Source organism: Bos grunniens, chromosome 6, assembly GCF_055505025.1.
Source record: "Bos grunniens cultivar Pamir isolate PY7600 chromosome 6, Bosgru_T2T1.0, whole genome shotgun sequence".
NCBI lineage: Eukaryota > Metazoa > Chordata > Mammalia > Artiodactyla > Bovidae > Bos > Bos grunniens.
In genome coordinates, this window is record NC_141170.1 from 92,772,765 (window position 1) to 92,799,220 (window position 26,456).

At 39.6% G+C, this 26,456-nt stretch overlaps 1 pseudogene; it reads left to right on the plus strand.

The window, feature by feature from the left end:
* Positions 1-25,017: 25,017 nt before the first annotated feature.
* Positions 25,018-25,746, plus strand: LOC147371005 (small ribosomal subunit protein eS27 pseudogene; annotated as a pseudogene).
* The last annotated feature ends 710 nt before the right edge of the window (positions 25,747-26,456 follow it).

Consider the following 26,456-nt stretch of genomic DNA (forward strand, 5'->3'; position numbering starts at 1 on the left):
ATGAGCTTTGTTGCATGTGTTTTATGGCACATTCATATGTCTTTGCCTAATATCACCATCAGATTCTGCCATGTCAAAGACTTGGTGATTAGGTTTTTAATCTATGTATCTACATGGTGGTTTTGTTTTACCAACCTGAAATACACAGAGCAGAAATTTTATACTTTATCTTTTAATCCACATAAAAGTATATTTTTGTGCTTGTACTTAAAGAGTAATAACAGGATATTTATTATGGGATATGGTATTAAAATACTTTTATACTTACTGGAGTTATATAATTAATACATAACTAATGACCCAGCACAGTATCATGGTGAAGTGAAGTGAAACTATTATTTAAAAGCCTGGAATAATTGGCTATCATTTAACATCTGTAATTAGTCATGATCTTTTCTTTGCATAGTATATTCCTGACGCTGATACATTATTTGTCTTTATAGATTTAACTCATGGTAAAAAGACTTTAAATAATTTAATAAAATACATATAATAAAAACATCACATCATTTTTATCATGTATTTTGTCATTCAAATTTTATTTAGATTTCCTAGATAACCAATGTCATTGTTTTACTGGGCACTGTTTAACTATGGTTCAAACTAATCACATCTGCCATGATCAATCCCTCAAAAATATTACTGCTACACTGCCTAGAAATTTTTTTAAACAGGCCTTGGAATTTTAGACAGTCTATTTAAATTAGATCCCTTTCTTAGACTCTGATTAGTACAAAGCAATCATTTGTCTTAAAATGAGTAGGTTTTGAAACTGAAGATACGAAATTCTATAATAAAGTAAATGATTCTTAATATTTTCATGTTGGGTATTAATTTTAGATAAACCTAAATCAACCTCTAGTTAACACTTTTTTTAAAACTATTTTACTTTTTTTTTTCCACTTTTTTGATTCTCAAACTTGGTTATACTTTACAGTCTATTTTTTAAATTACTATTGTCACTTTCTACAATGATGTTACTTTAGGAAGGACTGAAAATGATGGCTTCTAACATGATGAATAATCTTTTAAATTACAATTAGTTTAGTATTTGTGAGCATGAGCTCCAATGTCAAATTTTCTTGGTTCATAATCCTCATTCTACCATTTACTGTGTGACCATATGGAGATATCTGTCTCTTTCTGCCTCATTTTTTGTCATGAGTTAGATGGGGCAATAATAGTACTTACCTTGCATGATCAGTGTGAGAAATAAATTAATCCATTAACATGCTTAGAATAGTTCTTAGAACATAGTAAGCACTCTATGTTAACTATAATTACCATGATAAAATATCACATGAACATAAATTTCTTATTTCTACTTTTTGTATAGTATAGTATGCTAAAAAATTCTTTTATGCAGAGAACCAACCCCCACTCACTGTCTTTAAGCATAATTAAACATTATCACCTCCATCTTATAGACAGACTCAGTAAAGTTAGGGGACACAGGCAAGTCCACCCAGCCAATGGTGAGCCGGAATCCAAACCCAGTTCTCTCGACTCTAAGATATTCCTTCCTCTATATCAGAGCTGCTTTCCTCCAACAGGGTCTTCCAAAATGCCTAGGTCTTTTTGAAGAACTTTTAATACTAAGTTCAATTACAAAACTTGACAATTCAAGTACTATGTTAGTAATGAGAAATGTGTAATATTTGAAGGATATTGAAAGGACATGGGACGCTCAGGCACTTCCTTTCTGGCCTGTAAAATCTGTTTGCCATCCTAAGTCATGGGTATATAAATAGTTCACTACCCATATAAAGAAGTGTGACTAAGAACCGAAAGGGTGCAGCTAACAAGCAGCATAATAAACACTCATTCACCTAATGATAGAGACAGTCACTTAGTCTCTTCCCTCGTTGCATTCAGATCCCTGTTCCAGTGCTATCCCCTGAAGGAAGCGCTCCTTGACCACCCTATCTAAATTACCGTGGTCATTACTATTTATCCCCTTGCACTGCTTTATCAGACCACTTTGTAACCCTTGCTTTAAACCCAATATTATATTAAATATTATTTAATTGTTGGTTGTCTCCACTAGTAAAGTATTAGCTCCTTGATGATTTGTAGGTAGATTGCTAACCAATATTTGGGAAAAACCCAAGTCTAATTTTTAAAACTTTACCAAAGTCTGGCCTCGGGACTAATAATGGAATAGAAAAAATTTCTATGTCCAGGCATCATGTTAAGCAGTTTACATGTGTTGATGATACCTCATTTTATCTTCAAAAGAACTTTCTGAGATAAGGCAACTGAGGTTAAATAACTTTCCCAGAAACACAGTTCTGCCTTCAGGGCTCTTAACAATATATGATATTGACTAGATTGTAATTGGACTGCCTAATAAGAAAGTCAGTCATCGGAAACAATGAGAAATAACCTGCAAAGAGTATGTGAAAAATTCATGTTTAGTACCAACAATTACTATAAATACACTTAATGTACCTTTTAAAATTGAAATTAGAAAAAAATTTAAATGTATGGGATGCAATCAGTAGTCTATAGAAATAACCCACATGATTGTAAACACCCAAAACTCAGAAATTTGGGTGGAACTTCAGAGAGGATTTTCTGAAAATCCATGACTGCATTTTCATTGCTACATACCTGAGTTAAGTGTTACACTGAACTTGTCTAAAGAAAGAAATGTATTAATGGGTGGAAGTTGATCTGCTTGCCATGTGTAACAGAGGAATCCAGGATAACAAAATTTGATGATCTAGCATTGTTCTGGGGACAGAATAGTTGTTGTTCAGTCGCTAAATCCTGTCCAACTCTTTGTTACCCTGTGAACTCAGCATGCCAGGCTTCTCAGTCCATCACTATCTCCCTGAGTTTCCTCAAACTCATGTCCATTGAGTCAGTGATGCCATCCAACCATCTCACCCTCTGTTGCCCCCTTCTCTTGCCCTTAATTTTTCCCAGCATCGGGGTCTTTTCCAATGAGTCAGTTTTTTGCATCAAGTGGCCAAAGTATTGGAGCTTCAGCTTCAGCATCAGTCCTTCCAATGAATATTCAGGGTTGAGGGGACAGAGTACTCTGGCACAAAAATATGAACTCGGGTCCATTGGCCCCCAATGAGAATGGTTTCTTGGGGACACCACAACTATACAATTGCCTTGTTTTGATTCCAGGTTTACCAAGCAACCATATGATGAACATATCTTCTGGTATTGATTTGTATATATGTAGGGTTGATATGGATACATGAATGTCTAGGCCACAATAGTTACATTGCTCAGAGTCCATTTTTAAAATGGCATTAAGTTTTTAGCTTGTTTTACTTATGCTCTAGTAGCTTGGCTAAAACAAGACTGCCCCTGTGGACTGGATTTTCTATGTGTCCTCAGACTGTGATGATTCTTTGTTAAGTGCCAATCTACAGGAACTGTCTGGATGGCTACCCTCCCTAGGGCCTGTCAAGTGTTCTTCTCCAACAGCATCTTTGGAGACTTGTGAATTATAAATTTTTTAATTCATCTGCCTCTAAATTCTTAAAAACAGGGGATGTACTAAGAATTCTCAGATATTACCCTATATGTTTCAAGTTGCTAATAGAAAACAGTGATTACTGTTCTGTAAAAATAAAATAATCATAATTATACTCCCAGAAAGCCATTTATATCTTTTTTAAAAAAATAAGAAATCACTATTAAAGATTTGGTATTTGGGGAGAGCATTTGTCAGGTCTGTGGATGCATTTAGTACAAATGTGACAGCATTCACAGCTCTGAAATGCAAAGTTGGGAAACAAAGGCCCGTACTTCCTCACATCAATGCCTGAGATTATCAGGTTTTAAGAAAGGGAAAAGACTTTGACCCTGATATACATATTAGCAGACTGGATGTTGCTGTTGTTGCTGTTCAGTCACTAAGACGTGTGCGACTCTTTTTGACTCCATGGACTGCGGCATACCAGGACTCCCTGTCCCTATCTCCTGGAGTTTGCCCAAGTTCATGTCCATTGCGTTGGTAATGCTATCCAATCATCCTCTGCCGCTGTCTTCTCCTTTTCCCTTCAGTCTTTCCCAGGATCAGGGTCTTTTCCACTGGATGTACTTAGAAGTCACTTTATAAAAAGTGACTTCTGGGAAATGGAAAAAAAAAAAAAATACCATGCTAGGCAGATTTATGAAACCTGTTAGTTTAATTGTGAGGCAATTTATGGAGATGGAAGCTTAAAAAAAATCTGACCTTGCTTAAAAATTTTTCCGTGTATGTCTATATGTTTTTCCCTCCTGAAAGGTAAGAAAATAGGTTCATATGATATTAATAGTCAAGTGGGATATCTATTTCATTTTGCCATAAAATAAGATGGCAAGTAAACATGATCTTATTCCTTTCTTAGAGCTTAATTTTTACATTCTGAAAGATATTTTGGAAATATATAGGAAAATGTCAGCAGTCATTGTTGAAACTGAAAAACTAAAGGGGAATTACTGTTTTGTTAGGTAACAAAAAAAAAGAAAGTGAAAGAAAGAAAGTCGCTCAGTCCTGTTCAACTCGTTGCGACCCCATGGACTGTAGCCTACCAGGCTCCTCCCTCCATGGGATTCTCCAGGCAAGACTACTGGAGTAGGGTGCCATTTCCTTCTCCAGGGAACAAAATAAAAGATTAGCTAAATGTAATTAATACTTGAAGAGCAAATCAATCAGTAGAACTTGACTGAAAATATTTGAGTGAAAACATATAACTGTAACTCAATAACATTTTTTTGTCTTGAAATGTTACATTATATGTCAACTGTACCACACTACAACTTAACTATACCATTATTTTGGGAGATTAAATCACCTGATAGAAGACATTGTTTTGTTGCTCAGTTGTTAAATCATGTCCGACTCTTTGCAATGAGCCCATGGACTGCTAGACTTCCCTGTCCTTCACTGTCTCCTAGAGTTTGCTCAAACTCATGTCCATTGAGTCGGTGATGCCATCCAACCATCTCATCCTATGCCCTCCCTTTCTCCTCCTGCCTTCTATTTTTCCCAGCATCAGGGTCTTTTCAAATGAGTTGGCTCTTTACATCAGGTGGGCAAAGTATTGGAGCTTCAGCTTCAGTCCTTCCAGTGAATATTCAGGGTTGATTTCCTGTAATATTGACTGATTTGATCTCCTTGCCATCCAAAGGACTCTCAAGAGTCTTCTCCAACACCACAGTTCAAAAGCATTAATTCTTCGGCGCTCCGCCTTCTTTACAGTCCAATTCTCACATTCACACATGACTCTTGGAAAAACCACAGCTTTGACTTACGAAGATCTTTGTGGGCAAAGGGATGTCTCTGCTTTTTAATATGCTGTCTAGGTTTTTCATAGCTTTTCCTTCAAGGAGCAAGCGTCTTTTAATGTCAGGGCTGCAGTCTCCATCTGCAGTGATTGTGGAGCCCAATAAAATAAAGTCTATCACGGTTTCCATCATTTCCCCATTGATTTGTCATGAAGTGATAGGACTTGATGCCATGATCTTAGTTTTTTGAATGGTGAATTTAAAGTCAGCTTTTTCACTCTCCTCTTTTACCTTCATCAAGAGGCCCTTTAGTTCTTCTTCACTTTCGGCCATTAGGGTGGTGTCATCTGCATATCTGAGGTTATTGATATTTCTCACAGCAATCTTGATTCCAGCTTGAGCTTCATCCAGCCCAGCATTTTGCATGAGGTACTCTGCATATAAGTTAAATAAGCAGGGTGGCAATATATAGCTTTGATGTACTCCTTTCCCAGTTTGGAACCAGTCCGTTGTTCCATGTTCAGTTCTAACTGCTGCTTCTTGACCTCCATACAGATTTCTCAGGAGGCAGGTCAGGTGGTCTGGTATTCCCATCTCTTTAAGAATTTCCCATAGTTTGTTGTGATCCACACAGTCAAAGGCTTTAGCATAGTCAATGAAACAGAAGTAGATATTATTCTGAAATTCCCTTGCTTTTTCTATGATCCAACAAATGATGGCAATTTGATCTCTGGCTCCTCTGCCTTTTCTAAATCCAAATTGCACATCTGGAAGTTCTTTGTTCATATATTGTTGAAGTCTAGCTTGAAGGATTTTGAGCATTACCTTGCTAGCGTGTGAAATGAGTGCAATTGTGCAGTAGTTTGAACATTCTTTGGCACTGCCCTTCTTTGGGATTGGAATGAAAACTGACCTTTTTCAGTCCTGTGGTAACTGCTGAGTTTTTCAAATTGCTGGCATTTTGAGCTCGACACTTCAAAAGCACCATCTTTTAGGATCTGAAATAGCTCAGCTGGAATTCCACCATCTCCACTAGCTTTGTTCCTAGTGATGCTTCCTAAGGCCCACTTGACCTCGCATTCCAGGATGTCTGCTCTAGGTGAGTGATCACACCATCATGGTTATCTGGGTCATTAAGACTTCTTTCTAAATAGTTCTTCTGTGTATTCTTGCCACCTTTTCTTAGTATTTTCTGCTTCTGTTAGGTTCATACCATTTCTGTCCTTTATTGTCCCCATCTTTGCATGAAATATTCTGTTGGTATCTCTAATTTTCTTGAAAAGTTCTCTGCTGCTGCTGCTAAGTCACATCAGTTGTGTCCGACTCTGTGCAACTCCATAGATGTCAGCCCACCAGGCTCCCCCGTCCCTGGGTTTCTCCAGGCAAGAACACTGGAATGGGCTGCCATTTTCTTCTCTGTGAAAAGTTCTCTAGTCTTTCCCATTCTATTGTTTTCTTCTATTTCTTTGCATTGTTCACTTAGGAAGTCTTTCTTATCTTTCCTTGCTATTCTTTGGAACTCTGCATTCAAATGGGTATATCTTTCCTTTTCTCCTTTGCCTTTAGCATCTCTTCTTTTCTCAGCTATTTGTAAGGCCTCCTCAGACAACCATTTTGCCTTTTTGCATTTCTTTTTCTTGGGAATGCTTTTGATCACCATCTCCTGTACAATGTTATGAACCTCCATTCATAGTTCTTCAGGCACTCTATCAGATTGAATCCCTTGAATCTATTTGGCACCTCCACCGCATAATCGTAAGGGATTTGATTTAGGTCATACCTGAATGGCCTAGGGGATTTTCCAACTTTCTTCAATTTAAGTCTGAATTTTGTATAAGGAGTTCATGATTTGAGCCACAGTCAGCTCCTGATCTTGTTTTTGCTGACTGTATATAGTGTCTCCATTTTCGGCTGCAAAGAATATAATTGATATGATTTCAGTATTGACCATCTGGTGTTGTCCATGTGTAGAGTCATCTCTTGTGTTATTGGATGGTGTTTGCTATGACCAGTGCCTTCTCTTGGCAAAACTCTGGTAGCCTTTGCCCTGCTTCATTTTGTACTCCAAGGCCAAGCTTGCCTATTACACGAGATACCTCTTGACTTTCTACTTTGGCATTTCAGTCCCTATAATGAACATGACATCTTTTTTTTGGTGTTAGTTCTAGAAGGTCTTGTAGGTCTACATCTGGTGCTTAGCTTCATGGAAAAAAAAAAATCACACCTACTTCCAGAGGGGAATGTGTCTATTTGCTTTTTAATTTGAAGCTGGGATGGGACAACAGCTTAAATTGGCTTGAATCTATATATTAAACTTTTGCCCCTCAGAATGTTTAAGGAAGGAATTCCCTGGCTTTCCAGTGGTTAGGACTCCTGCTTCCACTGCCAAAGGCCCAGGTTTGATTCCTGGTCAAGGAACTAAGGGCCCTGAAGACACACAGCCAAGGGAAAAAAAAATTAAGGAATCTTGGAGTAAAACTGGAATTTAAAAAGTTATTTTATTACTTCCTTGGCAGTCCAGTGGTTAAGCCTTCCCGTTCCAATGCAGGAGGGTGTGGGTTCCATCCCTGGGCAGGGTAGCTAAGATCCCAGTTGTCTCTGGGCCAAAACATAAAACAGAAGCAATATTATAACAAATTCAATAAGGACTTTAAAAATGGTCCACACTAAAAAAACTCTTTAAACAATTATTTTTATTGTTTTATTTTATACTGTTCTTTAGCTTGGTGATTATTTTTTTCTTTTTTACCCCTTGGTAACTTTTTAAAATGCATTTAATCTTATAATGGTTTCATTTTAAATACAATATAACAAACATCATAGAATTGGTGCTCTTGAATTGTGGTGCTGGAAAAGACTCTCGAGAGTCCCTTGGATGGCAAGGAGATCAAACCAGTCAATCCTAAAGGAAATCAACCCTGAGTATTCACTCGAAGGACTGATGCTGAAGGTAAAGCTCCAATACTTTGGCCACCTGATGTAATGAGCCGACTCATTGGAAAAGACTCTGATGCTGGGAAAGACTGAGGGCAGGAGGACAATGGGGTGACAGAGGATGAGACGAGTGGATGGTACCACCGACTCAATGGACATGAGTTTCAGCAAACTCCAGGAGATAGTGAAGGACAGGAAAACTTGGCCTTCTGCAGTCCATGAAGTTGCAAAGAGTGGGACACAATTTAGTGACTGTACAACAGTAACAATAAACAGCATTAGTATAATCCCATGAGGTGCTTTGTTTGTTCTTTGGCCACACTGTACAGCTTGTGGGATCTTCCCGGATCAGGGAACGAACCTGGGCCCTGCAGTGAAAGCACAGAGTCCTAACCACTAGACAACCAGGGAATTCCCCCAATAAGGTTTTGAATGTCTGAAAATCCTGCAAACATCATATTGACCCACTATATCAATGACACCATTCTAATCAAACTGGTTAAGCACAAAAGGGCTACAACATTGGAGACCTTGGCAGGACATATGTGCAATCAAAGAGTGGAGAATAAAATGTACTAAGATTCAGGAGCCTGCCATGAAAATACAGTTTTTAAAAAATATATATATTTATTTAGGTTGTGCCAGGTCTTAGTTTGTGGCACATGGGATCTAGTTCCCTGACCAGGGGTCAAATCCAGGCTCCACCCCCACCCTCTCCCCACATTGGGAGCACAGTCTCAGCCACTGGACCACCAGGGAAGTCCCTGAAAATACAACTTTTAAAAAACTTATTTATTTTTTCATTGAAGGATAATTGCTTTATAGAATTTTGTTGTTTTCTATCAAACATGAAAATACAATTTTTAAGAATCCATTAGTCAAGGGCATGTCAGGATATGCCTTCCAAACTAAAGGATCAATTATGGTATCTCACATTCCCCCACAGTGAAAAAGGAAGCCCAACATCAAATATGTCTCTTCAGGCTTTAAAGGCAGTATATTCTACATGTGGGTTCAAGTGATAAGAAAGGCTGCTAGCTTTGAGTAGGGAGAGGAGAAAAGACTTTGAAGTAGTATCAGACAGGCCTTGGGCTATACTGCCTGGAAGACATATGATGTTAGATGTGTCAATGGTGGTGAAAGTATGTGGACTTTTTTCAAACCCCAGTGGGATAATCACAATGCAGGCCTCTAGGGTTCTAGAGAAAGGCCACAACATTTGCAGCAGAAAATTTTACTCTTGAAAAAAAAATTCTGGCCTGTTATTAGACCCTGGTAGAAGAAAGGGGTCTACTTTGTTTGTTTTTGTTTTCTCAGGCTGCACCGTCTGGTATGAGGGATCTTAGTTTCTCGACCAGGGATCAAACCTGTGCCCCTGCATTGAGAATGCAGAGGGCAGTGGACAACCAGGGGAGTCCCAAAAGGGGCTTACTCATGGTTACTGGACACCAAGTTACTATATAGTTATAACTATCCTGGTGAGGTGGGTTCTGTGAGACCTACTTCACCAAGTCAAAGCTTAGGCAGGCTAGCAATGATTCATTACAAGATGAAAGTGGTACATCTAGGATTCAGCATAAATAGGACTAATGGGCACAAGCAGGTTGCCCCAGCATCTTTCCTTCCATTACTATGGCTATATGGGAAATTTCTCAGGAAGAGCTTATGGAGGAGAAAGATTCAAGCTTGAACCAAGGCTGGGTTAACTCAATATGTGGATGCAAGCTGAAAAGAGAAGAGTCACTACAGCCCCACATAAGTGTGGCCTCAATAAAAAAAAAGGTGGTGAGTGAATTTCCTCCCAAAGGGTACATTGTGTCCTGGCTCCTTTACTTTGTGTGGAAAGATAAGTGGCCCACGGTTAGAATATATATAAACTCATGTCAATGGTGAATGGCTTGGCCAACTGGGCAGGAATCTGAAGGAAGATTACAAAATTAGAATAGAGTAGGTCTAGGGTAGAATGCATAAACAGATGAGAGTGTACACAAAATATGAGGATCTTTGTATCCTATGTTAATCTCCACCAGACAGCATCCATCATGGAAGAAACGTAAGCAACTAAGAAACAAAATGACTTGGCCACTTGATGGTAGTCAGCCTCTGTCATCAGCCACTTCAGTGCTTGACCAGTGGGTGCTTGAACAGAATATCCATGGTGACTGCACAGGGACCCAAAAAGATGAATTTCACTTACCAAGGCTGATCCATCTACTATCATCGGCAAAATCCAACTTAGTAGACAAAGAAAGGAATCATCATTCCGTCAGAAATAACTGACCCTGATGACCAACCAGGAAGGGAGGATATGCTTGGTGCCCAGAAAATCCACTTGGGTACCTCTTGATACTTCCTGCCCAATTGTGACGGCAAATGGACAAGTATACAAATTATTATGTACCAAAGACGATGTGGTTCCCTGGGAACCAGACCTATAGGATAAGGACCTGAGCAAAACCATGAGGCAAACTGCCAAGACCAGCAAAGGTATTCTCAGAGAATGATAAGACTCTTCAGCAGATAGTGGAGGAGAGGCAAGATGAACTCAGCCACAGCCCTGACATCAGGGCTGTAATTCTTTCCACTCAACTTCCACTTCTAAATTTCCCCTAAAAAATAGGTCTACTGGATCTGGGAGGAGGTGTTCCAGAATGTATGTGAAGAAGTGGATCTAAGCAGCACAAGGGTTAAACCGCTGTCAACATAATGGTGAGCCACCAAGGTTTAACTTAATGAATGGCTTGTTGCTGCAAGCTCTGTGTCAGAGTTTGCCTCCCAGGGAACCCAACCAGTAACAATCAATATACATAGATGACAGTTTAAAATTTTGAATAATTATAGTTTGAAACACAGTAAAAGAACACCTATATTTAGCGTATTTTTAAAAAACTTAAAAGAACATGTACTAGCATTTGAATTGACTTGGAGAAGTTTATAATTTAAGTTATAATTTATGAATGAATTAGAAAATATATAATGGCATAATTTGTCATAAAACTCTGAGTACATATATTAAGCTGAATATGTAAATCAAAGATGAAAAGTATTAACTTGCAAAGTGACACATCTGGCAACTTAAGTTGTGATTTACATATTTTTTAGAAATTGCCTGTAAATAATCCATGTCATGATCTGAAGGATTACTATTGCCATTTAGGATAATACAGTTTGAGAATGTGGTTCAATGTTATTATACTTAGATAGATACCTTACTCACATCTATATTTAGAAATGCTAAAATCCTGAAATGTTATTTCTAATGTCCCTGCTATTTTTGCTTGGTAAAAATTCAGCATTTAAACAAACTGATCTTATAGTCTCCAATCCCCAACACCAAATTCTAGACCCTCGAAGGCAAGACCTTCCCACTAAGTGACATTATGTGATTATTAGTCAGGGTTCTCCAGAGAAATAGAATCAATAGGAGATACGAACAGGAATATATATACATATTCAGTCGCTTCAGTCATGTCTGACTCTGCAGTTCTATGGACTATAGCCGGCCAGGCTCCTCTGTCCATGGGAATTCTCTGGGCAAGAATATTGGAGTGGGATTTATATATATATATTATAAATATATATATATATATATATATAATATATTTATATATATATAATATATATATATTATAGGAATCAGCTCACACAATTATGTAGGCCAAGAAGATCCACAATCTGTGGTCTGAAAGCTAAAAATTAGGAAAGCCACTGGTGTAATTCACTCTTACTCTGAAGGCCTAAGAACCAGAGCAGCAAATGTTATGTATTCCAGTCCACGTCCAAAGGTCCAAGAATTGAGAAGTTGATGTGAAGTCTGGGTCCTAGTGCAAAGGCTGGAGAAGATGGATGTCTCAAACCAAGTAAAGAGCAAATTCACCCTTCCTCCACTTTTTTGTTCTATTCAGCCCCTGAGCAGATTGGATGATGCCCACCCACATAGATGGGTATACCATTCAAACACTAATCTCTTCCAGAAACACCCTCACAGACATTTCCAGAAATAATGTTTTACCAGCTATCTAGGTATTCTTTAGCCTAGTCACGGGGCACATGAATTTTTTTTTTATTTGAAGTATAGTTGATTTATAATGTTGTGCCAATCTCTGTTGTACAGCAAAGTGACTCAGTTATACACATATATACATTTAAAAAAATATTCTTTTCCATTATGGTTTATCCTAGGAGATTGAATATAGTTCCCCTATATTTACAGTACAGTAGAATTTGTTGTTACATTTATCCATTCTAAATGTAACAGTTTGCATCTATACCAACTCCAAACTCCCAGTCCATCGTCCTCCCTACCCCCCATCATTCTGGCAATCGCAAGTCTGATCTCTATGTCTGTGAGTATATGTCTATCTACTAAATGGGGTCATTTGTGCCATACTTTAGATTCTGTATGTAAGTGATACCACACGGTATTTGCCTTTCTCTTTATGACCTCCCTGTGGCTCAGACAGTAAAGAATCTGCCTGCAATGCAGGAGACCCAGATTTGATCCCTGAGTCAGGAAGATCCCCTAGAGAAGGGCATGGCATCTGACTCCAGTATTCTTGTCTGGAGAATCCCGTAGACAGTGGAGCCTGATGGGCTACATGGGGTTGCAAAGAGTAGGACACAACGGAGCAACTAACACTTATGACTTCACAGAGTATGATAACCTTTAGTCGCATCCATGTTGCTGCAAATGGCATTATTTCATTCTTTTTTATGGCTGAGTAGTATTCCATTGTATATATGTACCACATCTTCTTTATCCATTAATCTATCAATGGACATTTAGGTTGTCTTCATGTTTTGGCTGTTGTGAACAGTGCTGCTATGAACATATGGGTGCATGCGTCTCTTTGAATTAGAGTTTTGTTCAAGTATATGCCTCAGAGTGGGATTGCTGGATCATATGGTAATTCTATTTTAGTTTTCTTCCTTCCTTCCTTCTTTTCCTTCTTGCCACAGTCTTTGGCTTGCAGGATCTTAGTTCCCCAATCAGGATCTAACCCATGCTCTTGGCAGTGAAAGCCTGGAATCTTAACTCCTGGACCACCAGGAATTCTCTATTTTTAGTTTCCTAAGGAACCTCCATACTGTTTTCTATAGTGGCTGCACAAATTTACATCCCCACCAACAATATAGGAGAGTTCCCACTTCTCCACACCCTCTGCAGCATTTGTTATTTATATACCTTTTGATCATGGCCATTCTGACTGGTATGAGGTGGTACCTCATTATAGTTTTAATTTGCATTTCTTTAATAATCAGTGATGTTGAGCATCTTTTCATGTGTCTACTGGCCATCTGCAGGTGTTCTTTGGAGAAATGTCTTTTAAGGTCTTCAGCTCATTTTTTTGTTTGGGTTAGTTGTTTTTTTGTTGAGTTATATGAGCTGTTTTTATATTTTGGAGACTAAGCCCTTGTCAGTCACATAATCTGTGAATATTTTCTCCCATTCCATAGGTTGTCTTTCAGTTTTTAAAATGGTATCCTTTGCTGTGTGAAAGCTTGTAAGTTTTAAGTCAGGTGCCCACACCTGACCAATCAACAAAGTTCAGCAGTGCTGGGGTATTCTAACTTGGGTTATAAAGTCACTCTTGGGCCAGTCAACTCTGCCTAGAGGAAGGGGTAGCATGTATAACAATATGATGACTGTGTGAGCCAGAGAGTGGGAGGAGTGGGAAGAGTAGGTTACAGAAAAGGGGAAGGAGTGATGTGCTACCAAGAAGAGAGTGTTTAACATAGGAGAAATCAAGACAAGAGCTTAATATCATACAAAGATGAATAATTATCCAGGTTGACCAACATAGGCATTATAAAATGTATAATCTCTAATAAAAGAGTAAAAACTAAAGCATATTTTGAAAGAAAGATAATTTGAAAATATCTAGAGGGATATATATTGCTATATTAACAGTGGTTATTTCTGGAGAATGTGCAAGGGGAAGGGATCAAGGTTGCGGGGGTACTTTCTAACTTCTATGGTGTTTGAAATTTTTTATAAATGTGACTACATTTGTAGTGTACCAAAACTTTTGAATATAGAGAAAAGAGAGAAGACCTAAGATTTCTTAAAAGTCCTTTAAGCAACAGAAATAGGGGAATGATAAATACTCAGAAACTAAAAGAGGTGTCATGTGTGATAAAAAAAACAAAAACAAAAAACCTAGAATCTATAGACTGTAAGAGAAACTGATTCTGTAGATTTGAAATGAAGAAATAATAGCTATTTACTCTCTAGGAGAAGAACATCTGCAAGAGAAATGAAATCCAAACTGACGCAATTGATAAGATACTGATGGCCTAAGTTGTTCAGTCGTGTCCAACTCTCTGCTAGCTTATGGACTGTAGCCCGCCAGGCGCCTCTGTCCATGAGATCCTCCAGGCAAGGATACTGGAGTGGGTTGCCATGCCCTCCTCCAGGGGATCTTCCTGACTCAGGGATCAAACACACCTCTCTTACGTCCTGCATTGGCAAGTGGGTTCTTCACCACCTGGGAAGAGCAAGATACTGATAGAAGGTCACTAAGTGATCTGGATTCTAGATAGGTAAGAAAGAAAAATAAATAATTAGAGGAATCTGAGGCAAGAGAAAGTCAGTAAGGACTAGTTCAAATATTTCTAAGACCTAGATTGTTGAGATAGAACTGTAACCAATAATTTAAAACATAACAAAATGGGGTAGGGGGTACCTGTAGGTGGTTCAACGATCTAAAAGCAAGGAATGTTACAAAATGATGAGTTTGTTTCCCCAGAGAGAATGGAATGAGGACCCCAGAGAGAACGGAATGAGGAAGAATAGCATGTTGCCTGATTAGGTAGAACTTGATTTTTTTTTTTTTTTCAAAAAAATATAAAAAAACAAATTTAAAAATTGGCCAACTGTTACTCTGTGTGAACACAGAATTTCCCTTTAGAGCATATCTTTTCTGAGAGGAACTGCTGGAGTGACTGCTCTCAGTTATGTAAATGTAAGAATATAGGCACTCTTTACCCTTTATTTTGTGGCTTGATAAAGCCTGCCCTTCCTAATGCCTCTTCATATGCAAATTTTCATGGAAAGCAAAAGGAGTCTCCTGGATAGAAAGGAACCAAGACCTTGACCTCTCCTGTTTTGCTATTCCAATTTATTACCATCTATTTAATGGACTGAGCCTGTCTCAACTCATGCCCTGGCAGTGAAGGACACCAGAAATCAGCCATGAAGAAAAGGGGCATCTGGGGATAGGAACCGAGCCCTACCTGGCATAGCGTGTGGCTCCCCAGGAATCTCTCCCCCTCACCGCTTTACCTTTCACTTGGTTTGGAGGATGTGTTCCCAAATATAAGTTAAAATGCTATAGCTTTGGGGCCTACACCGAAGGTATTTGGTGTCCATTTGAACCAGCAAGATTATCATTGCTATGTTAGTAGACAAAATAATACCCCTGAACTACAACTGTTAGTGAACTGGGCCACTTCTCTAATTCTTCTTCAGTAGCTAAACAGTTTGGAATTAGGACATGCCCCCTTGGCGAGTTTGGGATTAACCTACACCTAGAGGGTTCAGTGGGTAAGGGATCTGACTGCCATGCAGGAGACACAGGGGACGTGGGTTTGATTCCTGGGTTGGGAAGATCCCTTGGTGAAGGAAATACAACCCATTCCAGTTTTTCTTGCCTGAAAAATCCCATGGACAGAGAAGCCTGGTGGGCTACAGTGTATGCGGTCACAAAGATTTGGACACGACTGAAATATAGAACAGATAACCAGCAAGGACCTACTGTACAGCACAGGGAACTATACTCAATGCTTTGTAATAAACTACAAGGGAAAAGAATCTGAAAAACGATACATATATGAAACTGAATCACTGTGATGTATACCTGAAACCAAGACAACATTGTAAATCAACTATACATCAGTAGAAAAATAAATAGAAAAATTCTGAAAAAAATAAAAGAACAGGTCTCCTTGGACTCAGTAAGTCTCAAAGTATTTTTTCAATAAGTCAGAGAAAAATGCCCAAACAAAGCCTATTTCCCCAATACTGAGTAGAAATTACCAAAATCAATCAAGATGGCTTAGGTATAATTAGAGAGGCACAACTGGATTGTGATTTTGACCAAGAAACTTAGAACCAAGTCGTTGCAGTAGATCCTGCCAGAACAACAACTGTGTGATTCAACAAAGGAGTGGGAGTTGGTCGTGGCCTCTCAGTCATCATTAAAAGCAAAGTCCAGAAAGATAAATTTGACTGCGTATTGTTTGCAAATTCAGGGCCCAGGAACACAATAGGGTAGCTGACTTGCCAGCCAAGAACCACCCAGTATCAGGCTTACAAAACTGTTGACACATAGTATTGAATAGTATACAACACTCAAAAACAGCCCTATAAAATTAATCCTGATAATTGCTTCCAGAGGAATGCTGACAAAGGCAAGCGGAGCCTAAAACAGCACTTAATCTCCCTTGTACCTCACCACACATGTTTCCTTTCCTGAATTTTCTATTCTGGTTAACAGTAAAATCACTTTCCAGTTAGTCTTTTCTATAAATCTTAACATCCCTCCAATGACAGTCTCTTTCCCATTTTCTTTATCTAGAAAACCATCAGGTATTCCCAATTCCTTTAAAAAAAATTTATTTCTTTATTTATTTTTGGCTCCATTGGGTCTTCATTGCTGCTCTGACTTTTCTTCAATTGTGGTGAGCAGGAGCTACTCTCTAGTTGCAGAGTGTGGGCTTCTCATTGCAATGGCTTCTCTTTCTCTTGCTGTGGAGCAGACACAGACATACACCCATGTATGTGTTTATATACATAGAAGATACACTGTCGGAAGATATCTGCACTCCTGTGTGTGTATCTAAAGTTAGATGCGAGAAATATACATATATGCACACACATAAGGATACACACACACATCAAATCAGATCAGTCTCTCAGTCATGTCCGACTCTTGTGACCCCATGAGTCGCAGCACGCCAGGCCTCCCTGTCCATCACCAACTCCCGGAGTTCACTGAGACTCACATCCATCGAGTCAATGATGCCATCCAGCCATCTCATCCTCTGGCGTCCCCTTCTCCTCTTGCCCCCAATCCCTCCCAGCATCAGAGTCTTTTCCAATGAATCAACTCTTTGCATGAGGTGGCCAAAGTACTGGAGTTTCAGCTTTAGCATCATTCCTTCCAAAGAAATCCCAGGGCTGATCTCCTTCAGAACGGACTGGTTGCATCTCCTTGCAGTCCAAGGGACTCTCAAGAGTCTTCTCCAACACCACAGTTCAAAAGCATCAATTCTTCGACGTTCAGCCTTCTTCACAGTCCAACTCTCACATCCATACATGACCACAGAACTAGACGAACCTTTGTTGGCAAAGTAATGTCTTTGCTTTTGAATATGCTATCTAGGTTGGTCATAACTTTCCTTCCAAGGAGTAAGCGTCTTTTAATTTCATGGCTGCAGTCACCATCTGCAGTGATTTTGGAGCCCAGAAAAATAAAGTCTGACACTGTTTCCACATCTATTTCCCATGAAGTGGTGGGACCAGATGCCATGATCTTCGTTTTCTGAATGTTGAGCTTTAAGCCAACTTTTTCACTCTCCACTTTCACTTTCATATACACACACACAAATAGAGGTGCGGGGGTGCAGATATCTTCCGACAGTATATCCTCCATATATATATATATATATATATATATGTTGTTTTTCTGTCACAAAGTTGTGTCCAACTCTTTGTGACCCCATGGACTGAAGTGCACCAGGCTCTTCTGTCCTCTTCTATATATAGTGGAATACTATTTAGTCACAAAAGAAGAAAAAGAAGGAAATCCTGCAATTTACGACCACATATATGGGTCTATCTCTGTTGGAAGATATATACACAGATAAGGGGGTACAGATATCTTCCAAAAGACATGGTGGTTTCTTTTCCTTTGGACATATATTCAAAACTGGAATTGCTGGACCTATTTTTAATTTTTTGAGGTGACTTCATACTGTTTTCCACAGTGACTGCATCAATCTACATTCCCACCAACAGTGCACAAGGATTGGGGTCAGGTCATTTTTGGTCGTGGTGGACTGTTCAAGTGTGTTCTAGGATGTTTGGCACTGTCGTTTGCTTCTACCCTAAAGATGTGAGTAGCACCCTTTCTCCAGGTGTGACTAGAATGTCTCCAGATATTGCTGAATGCCCCCTGGAAGGCAAAATTATCCTGGGTTGAGAAACAGGGGTGGTGCATGTGAGCTTAGTCATGTCTGACTCTGTGTGACCGCATGGACTGTAGCTCGCCAGGCTCCTCTGTCCACAGAACGTTTCAAGCAAGAATACTGGAATGGGTTGCCATTTCCAACCCCTGGGGATCTTTCCAACCCAGAGATCAAATCCTTGTCTCCTGCGTCTCCTGCACTGGCAGGTGGATTCTTCACTGCTGAGCCACCTGGGAAGCCTGAGAACCACTGGTCTAAGCTATTCATTTTCCAGTGTTAGGTTTCAGACTGGGAAGGTTTTCCAAACCTGGTCAATGTAACATTAAGGCTTGTCCACTAGAGGGCTTCTAGCAAGATTTCCTTACTCCTAGGAAAGTGAAGACAGCAATGGCAACCCACTCCAGTACTCTTGCCTGGAAAATCTCATGGAAGGAGGAGCCTGGTGGGCTGCAGTCCATGGGGTCGCTAAGAGTCGGACACTACTGAGCGACTTCCCTTTCACTTTTCACTTTCATGCATTGGAGAAGGAAATGGCAACCCACTCCAGTGTTCTTGCCTGGAGAATCCCAGGGATGGGGGAGCCTGGTGGGCTGCCAAGGATGGGGTCGCACAGAGTCAGACATGACTGAAGCGACTCAGCAGCAGAAGAAAAATGGTGGCTCAGATGGTAAAGGCTCCGCCTGCAATGCAGGAGACCTGGGTTTGATCCCTGGGTTGGAAAGATCCCCTGGAGGAGGGCATAGCAAACTCTCCACTATTCTTGCCTGGAGAATCCCATGGACAAAGGAGCCTGGTGGGCTACAGTTCATGGGGTTGCAAAGAGTTGGACACAACTGAGCAACTAAGCACAACACAGCACAGGAAAGTGAACCCAAAAAGAGACATTCTTGCTGGCAGTTGTGTCTTCATGTAAATACTTAAATGGTTGCAGCCATCTTGTGACCACAAGGGAACAAGTTTTAGGATAAAGCCAATTTGGAGGGAGAAATGTAGGAATGTAGAGAACTGCAAGAAATGTGCACCCTTTAGTACTGAGTGGATGATTTCCCTGCATGAACCTACAGCCATTTAAAAAAAATATATTTTATTTATTTTATTTGGAGGATAATTACAATATTGTGATGGTTTTTGCCACACATCAACATGAATCAGCCATGGGTATACGTGTGTCCCCCCCTTCCCGAACCCCTCTTCCACTTCCCTCCCTACCCTATCCCTCCAAGTTGTCCCAGAGTACTGGCTTTGGGTACCCTGCTTCATGCATCGAATTTGCTCTGGTCATCTATTTTACATATGGTAATATACATGTTTAAACGTTATTCTCTCAAATCATCTCACCATCTTCACCCTCGCCAGAGTCCAAAAGTATGTTCTTTACATCTGTGTCTCTTTTGCTGCCCTGCATGTAGGATTGTCACTACCGTGTTTCAGAATTCCATATATATGCATTAATATACAGTATTTGTGTTTCTCTTTCTAACTTACTTCAGTCTGTATAATAGGGTCCAGTTTCACCCACCACATTAGAATTGACTCAAATGTATCCCTTTTTAGAGCTGAGTAATATTCCATTGTGTATACATACCATGACTTCCTTATCCATTCATTTGCTGATGGACACCTACTTTGCATCCATGTGCCAGCTATTGTAAACAGTGCTGCAATGAACACTGGGGTACATGTGTCTCTTTCAATTCCACCTACTGCAATCTTATCTCTGGGCTGCCAGTTATTTTTGAGTATATTTAGGTATATGTATATATTTTGAATATATCTAATAAACAGCAATATATATATAATACACCAATTTACTCTCACTTGGGTTTGTGTATTTGTTCACATACTATTTGTAGGAGATGCCTCCATATAAATATACTGTATATAGAACAGTTTCATTCTTTCCATTGACTGAAAATTATTTCATCTTATAGATAAAATAAAACTTATTTAATCAGTATCCTAGAGGCTTTTGCTTGCTTTTTTTGAAAAACATTTTTCTAATGTAAAGAATGGTTCAATAAACTTCCTCATACATAAGTCATTTCACATGTGAGTATGCATATGGGATAGATTACAGAAAGTTCCAGAAGACAAAACTTGAGTTTGCCCCATGCCTGAATGCCTGTAACTATTTACATAGCGTTTACATTGTATTAAATACTTTAAGCAATGTAGAGATGATTTAAAGTATACAAGAGGAGGGCTCCCCTGGTGGCTCAGAGGTAGAGAATCCATCTGCCCATGCAGGAGACATGGGTTTCATCCCTGGTTGGGGAAGATCCCACATGCCGTGGAACAACTGAGCCTGTGCTCTAGAGTCTGTGAGCGCCAGATACTAAGCCCATGTGCTGCAACTGGCAAAGACTGAGTGCCTCGAGCCTGTGCTCTGCAACAAGAGAAGCCACTTCAATGAGAAGCCTGCTCAGTGAGGCTAGAGAGTAGCCCCCACTCATGGAAACTAGAGAAAAAGCCTTAGGAGCAATGAAGACCTGACACAGCAAAAAATAAATAAAATTATATAAAAGAGGATAGGCACAGATATAGAATATGCAAATTCTATACCTTATATATAAAGAACTTGAACATACTTAGATTTTGGTATCTGTGAGGGGTCCTGGAACCAACTCCCTGTGGATATTGAGGGATGACTACTTTAATTTGTGTGTGTGTGTTTTAATTTTTTAATGTGGAAAATTCCAAACATACACAAAAGTAGTAAGAATAACAAGTCTCATTTGCTATAACCCAACTTCAACTGTTATCAATTTATGGCTTTCAAAATTCTTGGTATGAACCTTTCCCTGGTTTCCACACAAATGAGAATATTGTTCTAGCAAGGGAGAAAACTACTAGGAAAGGGAGGATCCATGGGTCCGTACCTATCTTTTTAGATTTTCTGAAAGTCTTAAACCCAAAACTTGTGCTATTCTGATTTAACTGCTTTTTCTGCAACAATAACAGCCTTATCAGGCTGTCACATCTGTCCCATTTTTTTTGTTTTCACTCTAATTACCCTACTTTGGCCCATCATAACTTTTTTCCCCTAAATCATTGCAATGGCAGCCCAATTGGTCTTCCCGTATTCAAACATCTATTTTCAGTCCACCCTTCATATTGTTCAAAGATCATTTTTATATCATAAGCCTAATTATGACAGTCTGTTTAGAAGCTCAAGAATTGCCCTCATTTGCCTACAGAATAAAATTCAAACTGTCTTTTTTCCCACAAGAATCTGGATTGGACCTTTTTAGCCTTTCCTAAATTTGGAAAACTCAGCAGTGGCCGCAGGACTGGAAAAGGTCAGTTTTCATTCCAATCCCAAAGAAAGGCAATGCCAAAGAATGCTCAAACTACTGCACAATTGCACTCATCTCACATGTTTGTAAAGTAATGCTCAAAATTCTCCAAGCCAGGCCTCAGCAATACATGAACTGTGAACTTCAAGATGTTCAAGCTGGTTTTTGAAAAGGCAGAGGAACCAGAGATCAAATTGCCAACATCTGCTGGATCATCGAAAAAGCAAGAGAGTTTCAGAAAAACATCTATTTCTGCTTTATTGACTATGCCAAAGCCTTTGACTGTGTGGATCACAATAAACTGTGGAAAATTCTGAAAGAGATGGGAATACCAGACCACCTGACCTGCCTCTTGAGAAACCTGTATGCAGGTCAGGAAGCAACAGTTAGAACTGGACATGGAACAACAGACTGGTCCCAAACAGGAAAAGGAGTACATCAAGGCTGTATATTGTCACCCTGCTTATTTAACTTATATGCACAGTACATCATGAGAAACACTGGGCTGGAAGAAGCACAAGCTGGAAATAAGATTGCCGGGAGAGATATCAATCACCTCAGATATGCAGATGACACCACCCTTATGGCAGAAAGTGAAGAGGAACTAAAAAGCCTCTTGATGAAAGTGAAAGAGGAGAGTGAAAAAGTTGGCTTAAAGCTCAACATTCAGAAAACGAAGATCATGGCATCTGGTCCCATCACTTCATGGGAAATAGATGGGGAAACAGTGGAAACAGTGTCAGGCTTTATTTTTGGGAGCTCCAAAATCACTGCAGATGGTGACTGCAGCCATGAAATTAAAAGATGCTTACTCCTTGGAAGAAAAGTTATGACCAACCTAGATAGCATATTCAAAAGCAGAGACATTAATTTGCCAACAAAGGTCCATCTAGTAAAGGCTATGGTTTCTCCAGTGGTCATGTATGGATGCGAGAGTTGGACTGTGAAGAAAGCTGAGTGCCGAAGAATTGATGCTTTTGAACTGTGGTGTTGGAGAAGACTCTTGAGAGTCCCTTGGACTGCAAGTAGATGCAACCAATCCATTCTGAAGGAGATCAGCCCTGGGTGTTCATTGGAAGGACTGATGCTGAGGCTGAAACTCCAATACTTTGGCCACCTCATGCAAAGAGTTGACTCATTGGAAAAGACTCTGATGCTGGGAGGGATTGAGGGCTGGAGGAGAAGGGGACGACAGAGGATGAGATGGCTGGATGGCATCACCGACTCGATGGACATGAGTTTGAGTGAACTCTGGGAGATGGTGATGTACAGGGAGGCCTGGCCTGCTGCGATTCATGGGGTCACAAAGAGTCGGACACGACTGAGCAACTGAACTAAACTGAAGAATATGTCAGGCAGTACACTATACTATAGAACAATATATACAATACACTATACTACAGAACAATATACTATAGTTCTTCCACCCTAAGATACCACTGATTATGACACATCATTGATGTAATACAGCTTTGGGGTATGAGTCCAAGTGGCAAGGTGGCCCCTACACACCATTGATAAGATATAATGATTTCACAATTATCACAGATACCATATCAGGGCAACAGCAAAAACTGGATGGCATACACTTTTATTCAACATAGTTTTGAAAGTCCCAGACATATTACTCTCAGAAGAAAAAGAACTGAAATGAATCTAAATTGGAAAAGAAAAATTAAAACTGTTGCTGTTTACAGATGACATGATACTACACAATAGAAAATTCTAAAGATGTTACCAGAGAACTACTAGAGTTCATCAATGAATTCAGTAAAGTGGTAGGACACAAAATTAATATACAGAAATTTGTTGCATTTCTATATACTAATAACAAACTACCAGAAAAAGAAATTAATGAAATAGTTCCCTTTACCATTACATCAAAAAGAATAAAATACCTAGAAATAAATCTACCTAAGTAGGAAAAAGACCTGTACTCAGAAAACCATAAGATACTGATGAAAGCAACTGAAGACACAAAAAGATGGAAAGATATACCACATTTCTGGGTTGGAAGAATCAATAGTGCTAAAATAAGCATACTACCCAAGTCAATCTACAGATTCAATTTAATCCCTATCAAAATACCAATGATATTTTTCACAGAACTAGAAAAAATAATTTTAAAATTTGGATGGAAACACAAAAGGCCTCAGATGGCCAAAACAATCTTAAGAACAGAGCTTGAAGAATCATGCACCTTGATGTCAGACTATACTACAAAGCTACGGTAATCAAAGCAGTATGATACTGGCACAAAAACAGATAAACAAATCAGTGGAATAGGATAGAGGGCCCAATATTGAGCTGGATTCTAAATAAGAGCTGTGCCTTCAGTAGAGGAAGCAAGCCATGGAGACATAGCAGGGAGGGGGTCAGGGAACAGATATTCCTACTTCAGTCTTCCCTCACTCTCTTATTTTCAAATTAGCTGAACCCATCTGGAAGCCAGAGGAAAAGCAAGTCTACCAGTGCAGTTAAACTTCCCCAGGAATAAGGACTCTTCTCAACAGCGTGAATATTTAAAATGGAGCACAGTGAAGAAGGGACCCAAAGGAGCAAATACAAGTTATCTGATATACCCTCCATCCCATCTACTTTAACTCTTAAATCACAGATTATATCTCCACACATCTGTATATTTGCACATTTAGCTGTCATCTAGTCTTCAAGTCCAGATTAATTTTCTTTTCCATGAAGCCTTCTTTGCCTTCTTTAGTCAATTTGTTTTCCTATATGTGCTCATAAAATTCCCTTTAAAAGATTTAATTTTTATACCTTAAGCATGGTCTATATATTTATCCTCTCTGATATAAACATTTTGATGGTAAGGGAAAGTTTTCAATCATTTTGTCTTATGCCTTCCACTGAAAATGCACAAGCCCACCCATCACACTGTCTTCTGCTGCTGCTGCTGCTGCTAAGTTGCTTCAGTCGTATCCTACTCTGTGCGACCCCAGAGACGGCAGCCCACCAGGCTCCCCCGTCCCTGGGATTCTCCAGGCAAGAACACTGGAGTGGGTTGCCATTTCCTTCCCCAATGCATGAAAGTGAAAAGTGAAAGGGAAGTCGTTCAGTCGGGTCTGACCCTCAGCAACCCCATGGACTGAAGCCTACCAGGCTCCTCCGTCCATGGGATTTTCCAGGCAAGAGTACTGGAGTGGGGTGCCATTGCCTTCTCCGTCAGAATCAAATATGTCAGAGCTAGAAAAAAAAAGTCCTAGAAACAACTCATCCATCTACTTTATTTTATCAGTGAAGAAACTGGATCTCAAATCAGTGTTGGAAAGAGCACAATAAAAGCTAGTTGAAGTGAAAGTGAAGATTCAGCCAAAAAAGCAATGATGCCTTCAAGAGCACTTTCAAAACAAGTGCCTTTCCAGCGGTGATGACCTCCTCATGAGAACATGCCTCTCGCAAAGGATCTTCTTCATCCCTCTCCAGAAGAGGAAAAGAGGAAACACAAGAAGAAGCGCCTGGTGCAGAGCCCCAATTCCGATTTCATGGATGTAAAATGCCCAGGATGCTATAAAATCACCACTGTCTTTAGCCACGCACAAACAGTAGTTTTGTGTGTTGGCTGCTCTACCGTCCTCTGTCAGCCTACAGGAGGAAAAGCAAGGCTTACAGATGGATGCTCCCTCAGATGGAAGCAGCACTAAAAGTACCCTGTATCAGGATGAATGGGAAAGCATCCCAATCAACACATTTTGGATACAAAAACAAACAAAAAAACAAGTGGGAAAAAAACTACCTTTTTGTGGAAAGTCTATGGTACCTTGTCAGCTGGAAAACAGTTGATGAACTGGGTTTTCCCTCAAGTCTCTGCTTTTCTAAGAAGAATGAATTAAGTTCATGCATATAGGTCTTAGCAGAGAACCAGCCCATGGTAAACAAAGAAAAGTGGGCATTTGCTCTAGGGAAGTGGTGGTGAAGTAACTTTCAAGAAATTTCAAAGTAAGATGTTCCTCTGATATTTTAACCTTAAAATTTTAAACAAATAGGGAATTCCCTGGCAAACCAGTGGTAGGACTTGGTACTTTCTTTGATGTGGCCCAGATTCGATCCCTAAAAGAGGAACTAAGATCCTGCAAGATATGCAGCGTGACCAAAGGGGGTAAAATTAAACACAATAAATTGTGGGACATTCATACAAGGTAACAATATACATCTGCTAAAATGATGACCACTGGCTCTGGGAGTTGGTGATGGACAGAGAAGCCTGGTGTGTTGCAGTCCATGGGGTCACAAAGAGTCAGACATAACTGAGTGACGGAACTAAACTGAAAATGATGACAAACATTTATAATTACTGACAAGGAAAAATGTCTATAGTATATTGTAGGAGAAGGCAATGGCACCCCACTCCAGTACTCTTGCCTGGAAAATCCCATGGACGGAGGAGCCTGGTAGGCTCCAGTCCATGGGGTTGCTAAGAGTCGGGAACGACTAAGCGACCTCACTTTGACTTTTCACTTTCATGCATTGGAGAAGGAAATGGCAACCCACTCCAGTGTTCTTGCCTGGAGAATCCCAGGGATGGTGGAGCCTGATGGGCTGCCGTCTATGGGGTCGCACAGAGTCGGACACGACTGAAGCGACTTAGCAGCAGCAGCAGTATATTGTAGAGTAAAAAAGTAGGTTATAAAAAGGCATGTATAATATACTTTTTTCATTTTAATTGAGGGTGATCTGGAAGGATGTTTACCAAAATGTCAACAATGGCTTTAACTGGTTACTGGTTCCTCTGGTCAATTTTACATTCTTTAAGCTGTTCTGGAGTATTTAATTGCTTTGTAA